We start from the raw sequence: 18,123 nt of genomic DNA on the forward strand, positions 1-18,123 counted from the left end.
TGAACATCCAACTGTTGGAGACAGAATACTGGACCGGATGGGCCACCATTCTGATCCAAAAAGGAAATTGCTTATCTGAACGGGCCAAAGAATTGTCTGTCTCTCACAGTTTAGTGGCCATGCCCTTCAGATGTCTCCCATGGTGAGGGAGAGCACTCATTTTACTCCCAAAGTTACCTATGCCCCACACATCCCACTGAGTCTAATTTATATCAGAAATGAACTTAATGAGATTGAGGTTATAGTAAGAGGAATGAATCCAACAGCATTAACAGTTTCCTGCATGAATAATTTTTGTGTCACTCCTTTTGAGTCTTTGTCACACATTTAGGCCTTAGAAGCCTTAGAGGGGGTCCATGCTGGGAAGTCTAATGAGGTTCCAAGCCCCATGAATAGGCAGTTGGGTAAAGGCACTAGACTGCTGCTGTGCAGGCAACATTCACCTCTAGAGACGTGTTTCTTTTGCCTCGTGTTGCTCTTTATCACCTCCTTTTGGCTGAATCAGAGTCAGGTTCCTTGACTAGGAGGTTGACTTGGCATGTGGAGTAAAACTGGGAAGATCCTGCTAATTCCCTCCAAGAACAAGAGGATGCTTTAGTTGTACGCTATTGGTATGGTACAGTCGTTGTAACAAAGCAGCTTATTTCTTCAGTGTAATTTATTGCAGACTCTCACAATAATAACTAGTGCCTCAAGCTCCCTCTGCAACAGCACAGTCTGGCATTAGATGATATTCTCTCATCTAACTCAGATATCTGAATGCACAGTCCAGCTCTCAGGGACATCATAAGGATTTGTGATACTCCTTGGAGGACTGTAGGTCCATAAACCAGCAAATTATTACAGCAAAACATAAATACAGTATTTTCATCCGTGACAGATACAACCCTGTTCACAGTGTGCCTACGAACATCGTACCCATCTTGCTGAGACCAGCAATCAGAACGTCTCAAAGACACAAAGTGCTCCTCAACATTTGTAAATTAAGTAGAGTATTCAAAATTGAAGTGTAATTAACAATGATTACAAAAAACTGAAATTGAGTAATTAATTGGCTGTCAGTTCTTTGCTAAATTTCCAGTTTAGATGGCAAGCTACAAATATGGTCACATTAAAAAGAAACAGAGATCTGTGTAAATTACTTCTTATATGTACCCAAAATGTTGTTTTATGGATAATGTTTAATTTTTATGCAGCTCTTCATTCATCAATACACCCACACGAACAGATCACAGATAACGTGTGCCCCGAATAAAACATCTCCAGAAAACTGAGATACCTTTTGTGTATTTTTAAAGTACACACAATATCCAAAGCCATCAATATTATCATGATGTATAAGGATCAGTCAATAGGTAAACTTTTCAAAAGTGTCTAAGTGACTTAAGAGCCTAAATCCCATTTTCAAAAGTGACGTAGGTACTTAGAGCCAGATTTTGAAGGGGTTTAGGCACCTAAAGATACTTCTAGGCACCTAGTGGGACCTTCAAAAGCAGCTGAGGTGCCTAACTCCCATGGGAGTTAGTCTTATTCTAAGTCAATGGGCATAAGGCCTGGTCTACACCACAGACCTATATCGGTATAACTATGTTGCTTGGGGGTGTGAAAAATCCACACCCCTAAGCAACGTACATATACCAGCCTAACCCCCTATGTAGACCGTGCTATGTAGATGGGAGAGGTGGATTAACTATGTCCAGGGGAGAAGCTCTTCCTTCGGCATAGTAATGTCCTCACTAAAGCGCTATAGCCACGCAGAGACTGTAGCGCTGTACGTGAAGACAAGCTCTAAGTGCCTACATCACTTTTGAAAATGAGAAATGCTCCTGAATCTCTTAGGCTCTTTTGAAAATTTTTGCCAATATTCCTGTTATGGGCCTGGTCCAAAACCCACTGAAGTCAAAAAGAAAGACTCACATTAACTTCAGTGGGTTTGAACTAAGCTTCAAATCCCTTTTATAAAGGATTCATAAACTACCACAAATTGTCATGCCGGCCTAAACTGCGGCCTACAAGCCCACTCCAGTTAGGTACAAATTTCTTTATTTTTACAATATTAAAAGATTGGCTAACTGTTCTTTCTCTAGGCAAGTGAAACATTTAACAGCTACCAGAGCCCATACACATTTGAGAAAGTTTAAACAAAAATCCCCAACTCTGATTTTTGTAAAAAGGATTATTGAAAATAAATATGAGACCTATCAGAGCCCATAAACTAAGCAGAGTCAGGTCCAGTCAGTAGTACTTTGCTGGGATGGGGGAGCTGTCAAAAACCATCAGGATTCTGAGAGAGCAATTATTGGTAATTCAGTGTGTGGCAAACCATCTAGTGAGTTACCACTGAACCAATTCCCAGCACAGTATGTGGGAGCAGGGAGCTGTCAGAGGGGCCATTGTTCAGAAGAGGGCCAAATTCTTTATAGTCAGGCACATTGGCAGGTTTAAAAAAATAAAGTTATTGGGTCTGGAGTTCTGGCCAAATTCCAGTTTGGGGAATTATAATCTACCTACATTTCTTTTATAGTTTCAGCTGTTTCATATTCTTCACTTCCTGTCCAAACTGTGTAGTGTTGCTGCTAAACGAGATATCACATTCCACCCTAGAGCTGATTGCAGTTCACTGATGTCTGAAGGGACAGTAACAAAGCATTTGTAGATTTACATGGATAGCCTAGAGCCGGGGGACGGAGGGGGGGCAAACTTTTTGGCCTGAGGGCCACATCGGGTTTCCAAAATTGTATGGAGGGCTGGTTAGGGGAGGCTGTGTCTCCCCAAACACCCAGGCATGACCCGGCCCCCGCCTCCTATCCAACTGCCCCCTGCTTCTCACCCTGATGGCCCCCGCAGGACTCCTGCCCCATCCAATCCCCCTGTCCCCTGACGGCCCCCTCCCGGGACTCCTACCCCATCCACCACCCCCTGCTCCCTGTCCCCTGACCACCCCCAGACCTCCCATCTCTGACTGCCCCCTGCCGCCTCATCTAACGCCCCCTCTCATTCCTGACTTGCCCCCCGGGACCCCTGCCCCATCCAACCACCCCTTCTCCCTGTCCCCTGACTGCCCCCCTCCTTCCTGACTGCCCCCCCGGGACCTCGTCCCCATTCAACCCCCCCTGTTCCCTGCCCTCTGACCGCCCCGACCCCTATCAACACCCCTGCCCCATGACCACCCCCGCAACTCCCCTGCCCTCTATCTAACCCCCCACACCCCCGCCCCCATACCGCACTGCCTGGAGCACTGGTGGCTAGCGGTGCTACAGTCATGCCGCCCAGAGCACCGGGTCAGGCCGCGGCTCTGCAACTGTGCTGCCTGGCTGCCCAGAGCGTGGCGCGGCGTGCTGAGGCTGAGGGGGACGGGGAACAGCAGGGGAGGGGCCGGTGGCAAGCCTCCCGGGCCAGGAGCTCAGGGGCCAGATAGGAGGGTCTTGTGGGCTGTAATTTGCCCACCTCTGGCCTAGAGAGACTGCGCCTAACATTAAGACTGTTCTGCAGGCTACCAACGGGGGGGCACTTGTGGAGCAGTAATATAATAGAGAGCCTTTGAACTCTTGAGGGTAGATCAGTGATTCTGCAACCGGCCTGAAATGAGTTGACAGTTTCAGTCCAGTTCCTAAAACACAGGTGTCCACAGCATAAAAATCATTACTATAATGTTTTATCACTACATCTACAAAGAGAAGTGACAGGCTTAACACACTGAATGGTTGAGTCATTTTCATTTCCTGAACGTAAAAGACTTTAATTTATTGCAGTTGTGCATGCAAGTGAGGAAAAATATGCATGCATATGACAAATTATTAGTCTAACTGCTGTTTTATATACATACCTGCTGTTTTATATATATACTAACCATGAGTACATGCACAACTGCATTAAATGCACATACTGTTAAAAACCCGATCTTCCAAAGCCTTCAGCATGTCCTTAAGTTTAAACACATGAGAAGACCTATAAAATTCAGTGGGACTATATGCATGCTTAACATTAAATGCATGCCCAAGCTTTTGCAGGAGCAGTGCCTACGTATTCAAATACATTCATGTTTCTGCACATACATTTTCACACACAGGGATCTGAAATTATGTCCCCAAATTGCCATGATTGCAAAAAGGAGGGAGGGTTGTACATAAGTAGGTTATCCACTGAATTGATAAAAGGATTTCTGAAAGCCTTTTTGAAAATCTGAACCACATTTGTTTTATTTCTGTTTACTTTATACATCATTAAGGAAACAAAGATAGCATGGAATATGCATAATATGTAGCAGCACTGAAATCAGTCTCTTTCATTTGCCTTATTATTTTAAACATCTGAGGTATATTTTTATGCAATGGAAAATAAACATTACTTTCATGCCATTTGAGCTCATTTTTCTACTTTTCTGTGATAAATCATTCTTTTAATTTATAGTTTGGAAAAGAGACTGAAAAGCTATTTTCTGCAGACTGAAACATCATTGTCAAAGTAAAATGAAATCTCCAAGCTCCACAAATCTAGGGCTATTCGTAAGCATAAGTGACTGATGAAATTCCTGTGCTGTTCTGAACCCATGCGGCAGGTAGCGATGGTAACAAGACTAACAATGATGGAACCAAACAAAGATAATTGAGCACATGTATCTTTTTATTATTGCTATTTTAAAATGTCCCTGCTCTCTAAAGCAGTACTGTTGTCAATAAATGCTTTCCTTCATAAGAACATAAGAATGGCCCTACTGGGTCAGACCAAGGGTCCATCTAGCCCAGTATCCTGTCTTCCGACAGTGGCCAGTGCCAGGTGCCCCAGAGGGAATGAACAGAACAGGTAATCATCAAGGGATCCATCCCCTGTTGCTCGTTCCCAGCTTCTGGCAAACAGGCTAGGGACACCATTGCTGCTCATCCTGGCTAATAGCCATTGATGGACCTATCCTCCATGAATTTATCAAGTTCTTTTTTGAACCCTGTTATGCTAATGTTGCTAAAAACTATATATGGTTAAATTATCAAAACATTATGGGCCAGATTCTACCCTCAAATTAATTTGGTCCAACATGTAAATCCCTTTTTATGATGCTACCATGTAATTTATTCCTCAGATCTAAACTTACCCTAAATCATATTTTGCATAAGTAGGCCTGTGTGACATTGCACAGTATAGCCACTGTGCTTCCTCCCCTCACAAAGGACATCTGTTTTGAACAGCCATGCCTATTTGGACTGATCATGCTATCTGCATTACTATGGTCATGTTTCATTAAATATTGACTCTAGAGGCTCAATTCTCCTCTCCAACTGAGTTTTGCTCAGCCCAGGAGAGGATGAAACATCTGGGAGACATAACCAGCTCCCTGATTCTGCATCAGCTAGCCCCAGCTTGAGGTGTGCTCTAACTCATACCACTGGCATAAGGGGCATTATTTCAAAGAAGGATCAGTGTAGCAGAACAATGCTCCGCCACAGCCCCAACATGCCACCTCCCCATGCCCCAGCATGCCAACTGTACCAGGAGTGGGAAGAGCAGCTGGTGTAAGCAGGAAATTTCACCTGCTTTATGCCAGTTGGGGAGGGAGTGGGAATATCTACGCTGTTATTTTTAGCCTTGTAGCCCAGACCCCGGCCTGAGCCCAAGTCAGTTGATCCAAGCTCTGAGATTCAGTACCACAGGTTTTTCTTTGTAATGTAGCCATATCTGAGTAATGCTGAGTCTTGGACTATGGGAACAGCTCATCAGCATGAGTAGGAGCAGCTTCTTTACATAGAGCTCCTTTAGCTTCTGTGGAAAAAAACGAGGAGTACTTATGGCACCTAAGAGACTAACAAATTTATTTGAGCACAAGCTTTCATGGGCTAAAACCTACTTCTGTGTTTCTTTTGAATTCATCAGCACAGCCAGGCATGTAGCAGGATAGAAGGACATAGTTTCGCTGCCACCCAAAACAGCAAATGTTTAAGAAGAACAACAATAATCCTGATGTTTAAGCTTAGCAACTCAGTCAAAGATATTCCTGAGATCCAGGCAACTCAGTAGAGATGAAGAAAGAAACTCAGCAAAGCACAGCAGCTGAAGTGATTCATTTGCAGTTAGGATTCAGTTACCATCCGAACAGATAGAAGCACCACACCAATTGCTAAAACATAGGGCATGCCAAAGAGAGACTGCACCACCCTTTGAGCTGGAAGTTGAACAGCAGCATTATCCACTGGCCAGCCAGTGATCATTCTACACCATCCAACAGAATACCTATTCCATCTCAGTTGTTCAAGGTGCTATAGGCCAAATTTTGATCTCAGTAACACAAAAATAGAGTTTACTGTCTCTGGATTTATACCAGTATAGCTGGGAGGAGAACTGGACCCAGCTAGTCTATCAAATTTCTATGTTCAGAAAACTATGAGCAAGCAGATAGGTTTCTCCATTTTCTTCCGGCATATGAGCCTCACAGCAAAACAGCAAAGACTGAGAAGAAAGAGAGTCTAACCTTCTCAGATACTGGAGATAACTAACATTAAATTCTCTCCTTCATTGCCTTCAGAAGGAAGGCACTGAGGCAATGGAAGAGCCCCAGTCTAGTCTAAATGTGATTTTTTTTTTACCAGACAGTTATATTGGTACAACCCTAACGTGAACAGTTATACTGATCCAGCTTATTCCCCTTCCTACACAGGAAGAGCTATACTGGTATTAAGCACCATGATACCATTATAACTATATCCACACTGGGGAGCTTTAACTAGACCGAGAAAGTTATAGGAGTTTCTATCGATGTCAAAGGGAATTTTGCTGCTGATTTCAATCGGAACAGAATCAAGCCTTCCAAGAGCATCCTCTGAACTGCAAATGTATCCAACTAAAATGCATTGCCTAGCAGCGTTTCTAGGAGGAAGACAAAGCCGAGCACAATCATAACTTAACAGGAAATGTCAAGCCATAATATTTATTTTTAGATAAATACTTGATTTTTTAAAATATGGTAAATATGAATGAGTAATGCATAGTAAATTACCAATACAGAACCTTATTATATTTCTATGATTCCTAAAATAAGAATTATTTTAGAGGAATGTTTCATAAACTTAATAATAAGAAAATAAATCTTATTAACCAGAAAGCTGGTCTACATTTTGTGGCAATTTTATTGTAAGCAAGATGTATGGCTGAACAGTAATTAGGTATAATAATCACATTATGTGTGTTTTGCTTCTTGAATATTAGGTTCCATTTCTGAATTATAAGAATTATGTATTGTTTGAACTTGGAATTATATACCAAGTACCGTTGTTAATTTCATTCATAGGGAACGCTAAATTGCCTGTCTGAGGAGGTTTGCTGGAAAGATTTTTTCTGGTATTCTCATTTTTTATAATTGCTAATAAGGTCCATAGATAATTTAATCACAGTAACTCATCCAATCCCGAGAGGAGCTAAGCACCCACGCTGCCTCTAAGTCAATGGAAGAGGTATGTGCTAAGCACCTCTCAGGATCAGGCCCAATAATATTCTAGGGAAGAATATTTCCACACAATTCAATAACCCATAAATAAGCATTTGAAAATTCGTGAAAGGAATTTATTTTTGACACTACTTATAGGTAGAATTTAGCCAGTAGCTATTACCAGCCACAAAAGGAGGCATTATAGATGGATTTATTACAAGATACTATATGTAGCTGGGATCTAGCTGCAATGTAAGAAATTCTCAGGAAAGTTATTAGATTACTGTATAATCTGGTCACCAATTGTACCCAATTGTACCCAGATGTTCTGCAAAGATTCTGCAAAAATATCAATTGTAAACAAGTATTCCTGCGCAATGATTCTGCAAAATTGTTCTGCACTGTGGTTATCAATTTTAACCCAATATTCCTCTGATGGGATAAAATTTTGATTATGTTTGGATGACTAATGACTATCCCTTATCATGGAGTAGCCTGGTTAACAGCTCTCTGAAGATCTGTCATATTATCTGACTTATATGTACATTACTTTATCTATAACTCTTCCTTCTACAGACTAAGACAATACCTATGCTGCTGTTAAAACATCTCAAGGACTGCAAGAGACCCAAACCTTGCAGGTTACCAGAAGGCCCTTTTATGGTGCTGTAATGGGTTGCTTACATCAGCAAGAGAAAAATTTTAGGGTAGTCACATGTATAACTAGGTCAATAACTATAACTAAGCTGACTTACGTTGACCCAACTTCATAGTGCAGACCAGGCCTGAGACTGAAATGTTAAAATATTACACTAATATCAGACCACACATTTGGCCTTAATTGCAGTAGCAATGAAATTTTAAAAAAATAATCCCTCGAGTACGGCTCGAAGCTCAGGTGATTGGTATGTAAGTTGCCAGTTCAAATATGACCCAGGCCAGTACACCCCAAAAATTGCCACACCTTCTGTACATAAAATACATTGACACATGTCAACATCACAATTACCATTGAGCCTCCCATTCAGAGGGGGTTTAACTAGCAAAGGACCCATTAGGCACCCAACGGTATAAGGAACTGAGGGCACTCAACTGAGAGGAGAAGGCCCAGGAGAGAGGTGGTAGGAAGTGTGTGCTCTTGCTCTCTTGGAAGGGCCTGAGGTAAGCAGACTAAGGAATGCCACAGGGACAGAACTGATCCCTGTGGTTGGCCCTGGAAAGGGGCAATACCCAAGAAGAGTTTGCAGAGGACTCAGGACTCTTCTATGGAAAAACCCCCACAGGGAGTAGAGTAGGCTCCTGTGGGGGACAGCACTGAGAGAGGGTTTGCAAGTGGAAGCAGAAGATTTCTGTAGCACAAGGAGGCAGAAGAATTATTAGTCGGATTTTCATTCGGACCTTTCAGTTATTCCTGAAGGGGGATGAACTTTGTGATGTGGCTGGAGAGGGCCGAGCCATGGAACACCTGAAGACAGGCAGATGGCCTGCAGGAACTGAGAATAATGGCCACGTTATGCCCCGATGAAAGGGGGCACTCTAAGGGTGTACAGTAATAAAAATGCAGACAGTGAGCCAGATTCTTAGTTCATGTAAATTGGTGTCGCTCCACTGAAGTCAACAGAACTTTACAGCTTTACATCATCTGAGAATCTAGACTATTTTAGGTGTAACCCAGAGTAAGGCTCAAATCTGACCTACTTTACTCAAGTGAGTAAGCAAAATCCTTTCAAAGTCATGAGTGGGTAAGTAAGGTGAACAATTTTGAACCCTGTGGGCCTGTTTGCGATAGACTGTGAATAGGGCCTTATCCTTGAACATTCCCACTGAAGTCAATGAGACTACTTGTGGAGTCAGAGTCTCATAATCTGACTTTTTGTGTTTAAAATGCTGGCTTTCATTTTCATTGAGCCACAGTATGCAGAACATTTGTGGAGGTTCAGAAATGTCACCTACAGGGTTAGCCTATTATTATCCAGCTAAATCCTTTGTTTTGCCACTTTCAAAATTATAAGGAGTACTTGTGGCACCTTAGAGACTAACCAATTTATTTGAGCATAAGCTTTCGTGAGCTACAGCTCACTTCATCGGATGCATACTGTGGAAACTGCAGAAGACATTATATACACAGAGACCATGAAACAATACCTCCTCCCACCCCACTCTCCTGCTGGCAATAGCTTATCTAAAGTGATCACTCTCCTTACAATGTGTATGATAATCAAGTTGGGCCACCTGGATTTGTGCTGGAAATGGCCCAACTTGATTATCATACACATTGTAAGGAGAGTGATCACTTTAGATAAGCTATTACCAGCAGGAGAGTGGGGTGGGAGGAGGTATTGTTTCATGGTCTCTGTGTATATAATGTCTTCTGCAGTTTCCACAGTATGCATCCGATGAAGTGAGCTGTAGCTCACGAAAGCTTATGCTCAAATAAATTGGTTAGTCTCTAAGGTGCCACAAGTACTCCTTTTCTTTTTGTGAATACAGACTAACACGGCTGTTACTCTGAAACCTGTCAAAATTATGGCAATTTATTTTTTCTACACAGCCTTCAACCAATCAAACGTGTATTTACATTAAAAATGCAGAGCACAATGTGAAAGGTACAATGAAACATTCACACGCTGCATTTAACAAGCAGCACTGAGACACAAAGAAACAGCAAAACACTGTTTGTGAACAATGAAGGAAAATTAACAGGAAGGCCCCCCATTTGCACAACTCCATGCAACAAACAGACACACACTATGTGTTCACACACTGGTTTACCTCATCTGAGCACAACATTAACAATAATGTATGTGAGCATATGCTAAATTTGTGTGCAAATGACCAGTCTGATGCTTTTATTAATAACAATAATAATAACTAGCTGCATTACAGTAGAGCCCATCAGTCCCAAATGAGATTGGGGCCCCGTTGTATTTAGGCATTGTCCTCCAAATTACTTACAGTCTAAGAGGAGAGGTTTCCAAAGTCATAATGTGCCCTATGTGCCTTTAAAAATCTTCCCCTTAAGCAAACGATATAGACTAAGGTTGGGAGGGAAACAGACCCACAGGAGGTGACCTGACTTGCTCAGTATTGCCCAGAATTAGGAATAGAACACAGATCTCTTTACTCCCACTCTAATGCCCTATTCACAATAGATCCTGCTGTCTACCTGTGCAATTGCACATGCAGTCATGGCTACTGAATGAGTAAATTACGTGTATCTGTGCATTAACAAGTATTGGCAGGCCCCTCCATAAAGGGGTGCGGGGCCCAGGGCGAAAGTGACGTCACTTCCAGGACCGACCACACCCGGGGCGGAGTAGGGGAGGCTAGGGGAGGTGGTGCCTCCCCAAACAACGAGGCGTGGCCCCGCTCACACTCCGTGCCCCCACCCCCAGGCCCAGCTTCGGTGGCACCGCTAGGCTCCAGGGGGATGGGGCCACACCACCTGCCTTCCCAGGGCTGCCGTGTGCTCTTCCTCCCCATGCACTCTCCCTTGGGATTATGTCACCAGTTTTAAAAATGACTGAGATTTAGAAAAACAAATGTAATAGAAGTCCATCTCATTTCCTGAATTAAGAGTGTGACCAGAAGGGATTGGCTGGAAAATGTATCCTGAGTGACACTGGGTGACACTGATAGGCACATCTATCCAGCATTGTTTACTACAGCTCATTAAAATCCACACTTGCATCAATCGGGTTCAAAGACATATCATTAGAGTCATAAAGACAAATGTATCAAACTGGTATTTTCATAGTGCCTGAACACATCATAGGGGAAATGATTTTCTTGATTTAATTTGATACTGACCGATTATCTTTGCATCTGAGTATTTGGAACTTAATCCATTCCAACTCACAAAGCCACACAATATTCAGCACATATGTGGAAAAGCGATTTGCAGATCCTTACAATGCTCCTTCAGCTCAGCAGCTCCAAAAAAAGAGTGACTTTATGGAACACTGCCAGGACCCTGATAAACAATACACTGTCCCTGATAGTTCTCTATACAGCATTTCCCTAAGCTCATTATAGCTGAACAGCCTTCCTCTTCTGAAAATACTTTCACTGGTTATTGCCAGTACATGACGTACAATAATATTTACAATAAATAAATACATGAAATATTTTATTGCATTGAACTTCTGGAAGCTTAATCATTTAAAAATGTGGGTTTAACATTTGTGCTTAATTTGCTCTTGCAATAACAATGATTGTGCACAAAACCTGCATAGAGATGTGCAAATGGCTAATTATTATTTGCACATACAGATACCTGGGATACCCATGCAGTTGCAGTAACTGCATATTCAAATTCAGCAGAGATTTTGCGCATGCCATTGTGTGCGCAGGTCGCTGTTTTTCAAACTATTTCCCACATTCTTTGTAGAGTGAATGCTTACACTGACTGCATTTTTATACCCACATGTGCATCTCATTTATAGCATGTCAGACTTCAGCATGTTAGGACACATCCATCAATTGCACAGTATTCAGTCAGAAAAATAGGCAGAATACTTATCAGTGCATCTGCACTGGGGAGGTAAGAGGAGATTAACATCATAAAGCATTTGAGTAAAACGTAAGATATCTGTAAATTAATTTCAGTCACATCGGCCACCTTAAAAACATAAACAGAATAATTATGCAACCACAGATGGAGGAGGAGTACATTACCTTTGTACTCCATCAGTGCCAAAGATAACACAATACAGAAGTGGGGAAACTCTAGCACAAGTTTTATCTGATCATACTCTGATTTTGTTCAACAGCAAAAAGGAAAGTCTAATTCTGCACACACAAAAATCAAAAACAAAAGCTACAGTTTATTCTAGCAATACTAATACCCTTGTAGCTTTGTTTAAAAGTTAAAGCAGGGATTGTGTGTTCGGATATTGAGGCAGTAAATCTGGTTCTGCTCCTGAACCCTATGTGAGCTTATTCAAATGATTTTCCCTCACCAGGCAGCAGTTCCTCACCTACAAAATGAGGATATGACACTCACTTATCTTGCAAGGTGGCTGAACTAATATTTGTAAAGCACTTTGGGTTTCTCTAGAGAAAGACACTTAAGAAGGGGAAAGTATTCTCATAATCATTATGAAGACCTTGTGTTATCTGCCACATATGTTCCTGATGGATTATGTCAGGTGGATCCTGGAAACAGAGTTTGGAACAGTGGGTCAGAGGCAGTATAGCTGATTGCTTCGGTCTGGCTGTCTGCTTTCAGGGGCAGAGCAGGCTACGTCTCCTGGAAAAAAGATCCAGAAAGACAGGAGAGGGTGCAAGATAAGCATGCATCAAGGTGGCTGGGAGAGAGACTCCACCCCAAAGACTCTGGGCTTGGAGGAAGTATCTGCCTGTTGTGTGGCGAGTTTTGTGGGAGTTCTTTTGGCGGTTCAAAATGTTGGACCCATGCCCCTGCATGCCTTCCAGTTACATGAGAACAAAGGAATTGCCAACCAGAACTAGGAGATTTGTGAGGAAATTTCAAGGGGCCAGATTTTGAAACTTTTACTCTCATCAGTAGCTTTTATTCATTCATACAAACGTTCTATGTGAGCACTCATTCAAATAGTACAAGGAACATCTGTTACTGACCTTTAGAGGGCTTCTTAAGTTGTGTTTTCTGTGAATTCCTTCCACCTAAGAACAGACTCTGCCTGAAGCCCTGCATTCTGCTGCTTACAGTAAATCAGAGAGACTGTCCCTTCTTGAGCCTATACCTCATGAGTTTTAGAGCAGGTCATAATTCCACACTTCATTCTGATTACCCCCATTTAACCCCCTTCCATCCCACTCAGGTTCACACACAGTGAGACTGGAGCCTGGAACACTACTTAACACCACAGTGGCTGTAAGAGGTGCTTGTGCCTCAGGTGTTGCATCCCCAGAGGCTAAAAGCATGAGATAGGTGTGCTGTTTCTTTAATAAAGTAGCAGAAAGCAGTGGACCTGGGGAAGGCTCTGAAAGGAACTCTGATGCCTGGAAATAGAGGGACAGATTTCTTTATTTCTATTAATGGACCCTTGCTTAGTATTAGAAGAAAGCAACTCTTTGTCCCTGTGCATCCCAATCCATTCTGATGTGTGTGAGCAAAAGTTTGACTCAATTATAAGCTTCCAAAATGACTGTAGGCTGTGTGTGTTACCCACTGAGTCAATCAGTCAACCTAACATCTGGTGCATGCACTGAACAACATCTGCACTGTTAGAGGCAGAAGTATTGGGATTTCTAAGACCAGGTAAACAATTTGTAAAGAATAATTTAGTCAAAGAGTTTTGCCTCCTTCTCTGTTTACAAAGGTACACTCAAACAGATGGCATTTTTCTTTAGTGTACTCATTAGCTGAAATTGTTTGCTGAATAATTTTGTGTGGATAATTCTTGGTCTGTAGCTTGGTATTGGAACCCCTCACTACTTGACTTAGCAGATATCCTAATCCTACCTCATAAGAAATGAATTTGTTCTCCTATTTTATTTAGGGAGCAAGAAGACAGAGGTGCCACAAAGATGAAATACTCTGTTTTGCAGGTACCATCACTCCTGACTGCAGAGTGATGCTAGAATTATCTGCAGCAGCCAGAGAGAAGGTAGAACAGCACTTCAACTTCAGCATTCAAAGGAACAGAAGGAAAGGCAGCCCGCAAGCAACAAAAAGTCATGAAAAAAGTATTAAAATTTTCCTCTGCAGCAATGTTAATTCTTCAAGGAGCACAGAGTGTTTGGTTTCTCAGGAAATCTCCAGACAGTCAAACATGCCGTCAATTTATCACTACAGAAAAAATGTTAGCCCCCTCTTCATCATCTTCATGGGCATGTATTTGAATTTGTTTAACATGTCAATTCACTACTCATGAAAGATGCTGGTATGACATCCTGCAGATCAAAGTCCTCTATTTACCAACAGAACAGATATACAGGCTACAGGATCAAAACAGAAGCTACCTTGTTTTCCTTGCCTGTGTTTAAGTTCTTTATGCATGCTTTTTCTTCTCTCGGAAGTTTTAATGTTAGCACCCAACACTCAACAACAGGCTTACAATAACTAAAAGGTTCACACATTCAGTGGTGGAATAATAATAAACAAGAATTATTTAGGCTCCATGCTTCTGCGAGGCTAACAAAAACCTATTTTCATTAGTTAATATTGTGCAAAAAGACCAATCATTCACTGTGTTTTTGCTGCATAAATGGCCTTCCCTACCCTCGATGGAGGTGAAGATAGGCACAAACGTAACCCAGAAAAAAGATTTACCTACATGACAAGAAATAAATCACAGGACGTAAATCATGGTGTCTCTCTGATTGCCGCTCGCTCTGTCCAGAACCCCATTAAAGTTTTACAGTCCTGGTCAAGTAGACCTGAGATTGGTGTTCATTGGTTCTGCTGTGTGTTACGGTGTGGGACAGGACTGAGTCTGATAGCTGCAAGGAGGGAAGGATCAAAAGAACTGCCACAGATTGATGGGGAAAGAGAAGCAGACCCTGAGAGCCTTGTACATATTTAGCCATTTTAAATAATTGTTGAATTATACTATTTTAGCAACATAGTGTTTCATGTGCCATGTCTACGTAATAACATTAAAACACTCCCTGCTTCTAAAAGTAAACTGGATCTTTATTAAGAGGAACTTTTCACAGAGATGTTGCAACTGTAGCCAGCATTTCAGCCATGTGCACACAGACAGACTTCCTGGTGCCTCCTCCAAACTCTTCCCTCTGCAACCTGTGCTCTTCTCTCCATCATTCCAAGAGGTTGCTGCATCATTTCCTTTTTCAATTTTTATTATTGTTGTGTCTTTTGTGCAAGCCTTTGTGGACTTGATAAGGTCAGAGATTACTAGTTCATAGACCACCTTTAGGGATATGACCTTTACCGTTAGGCATCAGAGTCCTTCAAGCATGCTAGCCTTTGAGCCAGTCTCACACTTTTTGTTTGTGTTATTGTTATTGGTAGGGAACTTGTTTCCATCCTGGTGTTATCGTCACTCTGTTGGGTGGTGTCCTGTTGGTCCTCCATATTGGTCATATACCTCACTTCTTCTAACTCTCCTAGGTTAGGTCAGCCAATGGCTGAGGCTGTTTCTGTATCCTTCTGATCCTGGCCTTGGCCCTGTCTGACTAGATGTGCCAGCTGCCAACCACTACTATGCAATTGTCTAAGTTTCATTTCCACCACTGTCCTGAGTCTGTAACTACTGCATATGACCAGCTTGGACTGTTGCCTTTTGCCATTGCTTTCTGTGGCTATTGGCAGTTTGGAACCAGACCCGCTCACTTGTGCATTGAGGCCTCAGGTTCTTGGCTCCTTTGTTGTAGCAGGCTGCCTGCCTACTTTGGTATTCCCTTAACTGCTTCTGTGTACTGGCTATTGACCTCCCACTAGGCTCCAAGAAATTACTCCACATGGGAAGCAGTCATGTTTCTCCAACCCCTCAATCCCGTCTTCCACACAGAGCTCATCCCAATCCTAGTAGTAGGGGGTGATCTTGTGTAGCACTTGCTCCTTACGACATAGCCAACTCTGGAGTATGAACTGTTCTACTGTCCGCTGTGGGCTGCTGGCTTTGCATCAGTGCTGCTCCTCAGCCTCCTTCTGAGGCATCGCACTGTAGCGCTAGCTGCTCTTCTGGGTTGTCAGGCTGGAGGACTGGTGATTCACATTTTATTTACTCCTTTCAAAAGCCAGTTCTTGTGTCTCTGGCCATTCCCACTCTGCATTGTGGCTCATTAACTGTTTCAAGAGTTCACAGGCTTCTGATAGCTGTGTGCAGAATCTGGAAAGATAGATGGCCATTCCTATCAATAACTGAACTCCACTCCCCACTGGCCTGGGCATTTCCCTAATGGCTTCACCTTCTCAGTATCCTGCTGGAGTCCCACAGAAGTCAACAAACATCCAATATAGGGGACCTCAGTCCCACCTTGTCTGCGTTCAGCTTAATATTCCACTCCTGACACCTGTCAGGAGTTGTTGCAGATTGATATCATGATCCTGGATTGCCTCTTCCTTGACATCTACTACAATAAGAATGTCAACAGCTACAGTCTTCATGTCTAGGAATCCCTCAAGTACCTGGTTTGGTTTACCTTGGAACACCTCTGAGGTGGGGCTGCTGCCCATAGGTTTTTGTATCCAGCAGGTCCTGCCAAAAGCTTGTCATCTTTCCATCACAAACTGTGCACAACTGAAGACATACTGTCTGGATAAATCAGACAGTATGTCTTCAATTATTGGTAATGGGTAGTGACTTCTTTTCAATGCTTTGTTCAGTGGTTTTGAGTCCATGCAAATCCTCAGTTTACCTGAAGATTTTCTCACCACTATTAGGCTGCTGATCCACTCTGCACTCGTTTCAGTGGGTGCAATGATGCCTGTTCTTGGCAGGTTTGCCAGTTCCTTCTTCAGTGGCTCCACTAGGCCTAACTGCACTCTGCATTTCGGTAGTCTCACAGGCTGCATGTGGGCTCTATTTCTAATTTACTCTTGCCTCTAGGTATCCACCTTCTTGAAATACATCCTTATCTGCTGTTAGAATGCTAGACAGGGCCCTGGGTGACTATTATCCCTCCTTGTCACATTGAGAATATTGTGGTGTTATACTGTGATCAAATCCCTGGCCCGCTCTGAACTGCTAGTGGGTGGTATTCCTGTGTGCCAATTACTATAAACTCCAAGTGATAATATCTCTTGTTACATGGGTTTCTTATCTACAGCCTGCATTTGCTCACTGGACTCAGAATTTATTGTACACCACCTGCATTTGGTTGCACTTCCCCAGACTAATATTGCTGCTTATCAGTGTTGCTGGGATTACATTGCAGCTGATTCCACAATCCATCTGGAATCAAATAGGTCGCTGATCTTATAATTTAGTTGCAAATGTCAGCTGAATGGCTGGAAACCTTCTTCTGCAGTACATATACACTTAGAGTCTTTGTACCTGCTAAAGTCACACTCTTTATTGGAAGTCTCTACTTCCTCAGTCACTGCATGTGGTGTCACTTTTTTCTTCCTGGGGTAGCTGCAGCATTGGGACATAAAGTGGCTCTGTTTTCCACACCTCTTGAACAGCTGCCCTGGCTGGGCTTTTTTTTTTCTGCCTTTCATGTTGCTTTCCATGGACCATGATGCATTCTCAGTAGGTTTCTCTCTGACCTGCTTCCTGCGTTCCTTTAACTTGAACCTGTATATCTTTCCCTGCGCAGTTCAGTTACCCTTGCTATGGGAGACATTTCTTGAAGATTAGATCTGTTTCTCTCAATCTTTCCTTTAAGCCAGAATCATGTGTCCCACAAATGATCCTGTCTCTAATAAGGAAGTATTTTGTCTCCAAAGTTACATGTGAATGCCAGAGTTCTCAGCTCTGCAAACTAAGTCTCTATTCCCTCTTCTGCTTCTTGATTTCAGGCAAAAAACCAGTATCTCTCTATGGTGTCATTCTGTCTGGGACCACAGTGCTCACCAAACACCTTGATTAGTTGTTCCAGTGCTTCAGGCATTATTTCTGGCACCAGTGTCTGCTTGGCACAGTACATAATACTTTATAGTAAGAGGTAGTCCCTGCCCTAGGCTGCTTACATTCTAAGGTCCCAGTCCTACAAGTAGTTACATGTGGGTCCAGGGGTATGCCTTCATGGGTCTCTTCACAGGATTGAGGCCCAAACAGACAAGAAAAACAGATGGTGGACAAAAGGAAACAGTA

Source organism: Lepidochelys kempii, chromosome 13 (genome assembly GCF_965140265.1).
Source record: "Lepidochelys kempii isolate rLepKem1 chromosome 13, rLepKem1.hap2, whole genome shotgun sequence".
Taxonomy (NCBI): Eukaryota; Metazoa; Chordata; order Testudines; family Cheloniidae; genus Lepidochelys; species Lepidochelys kempii.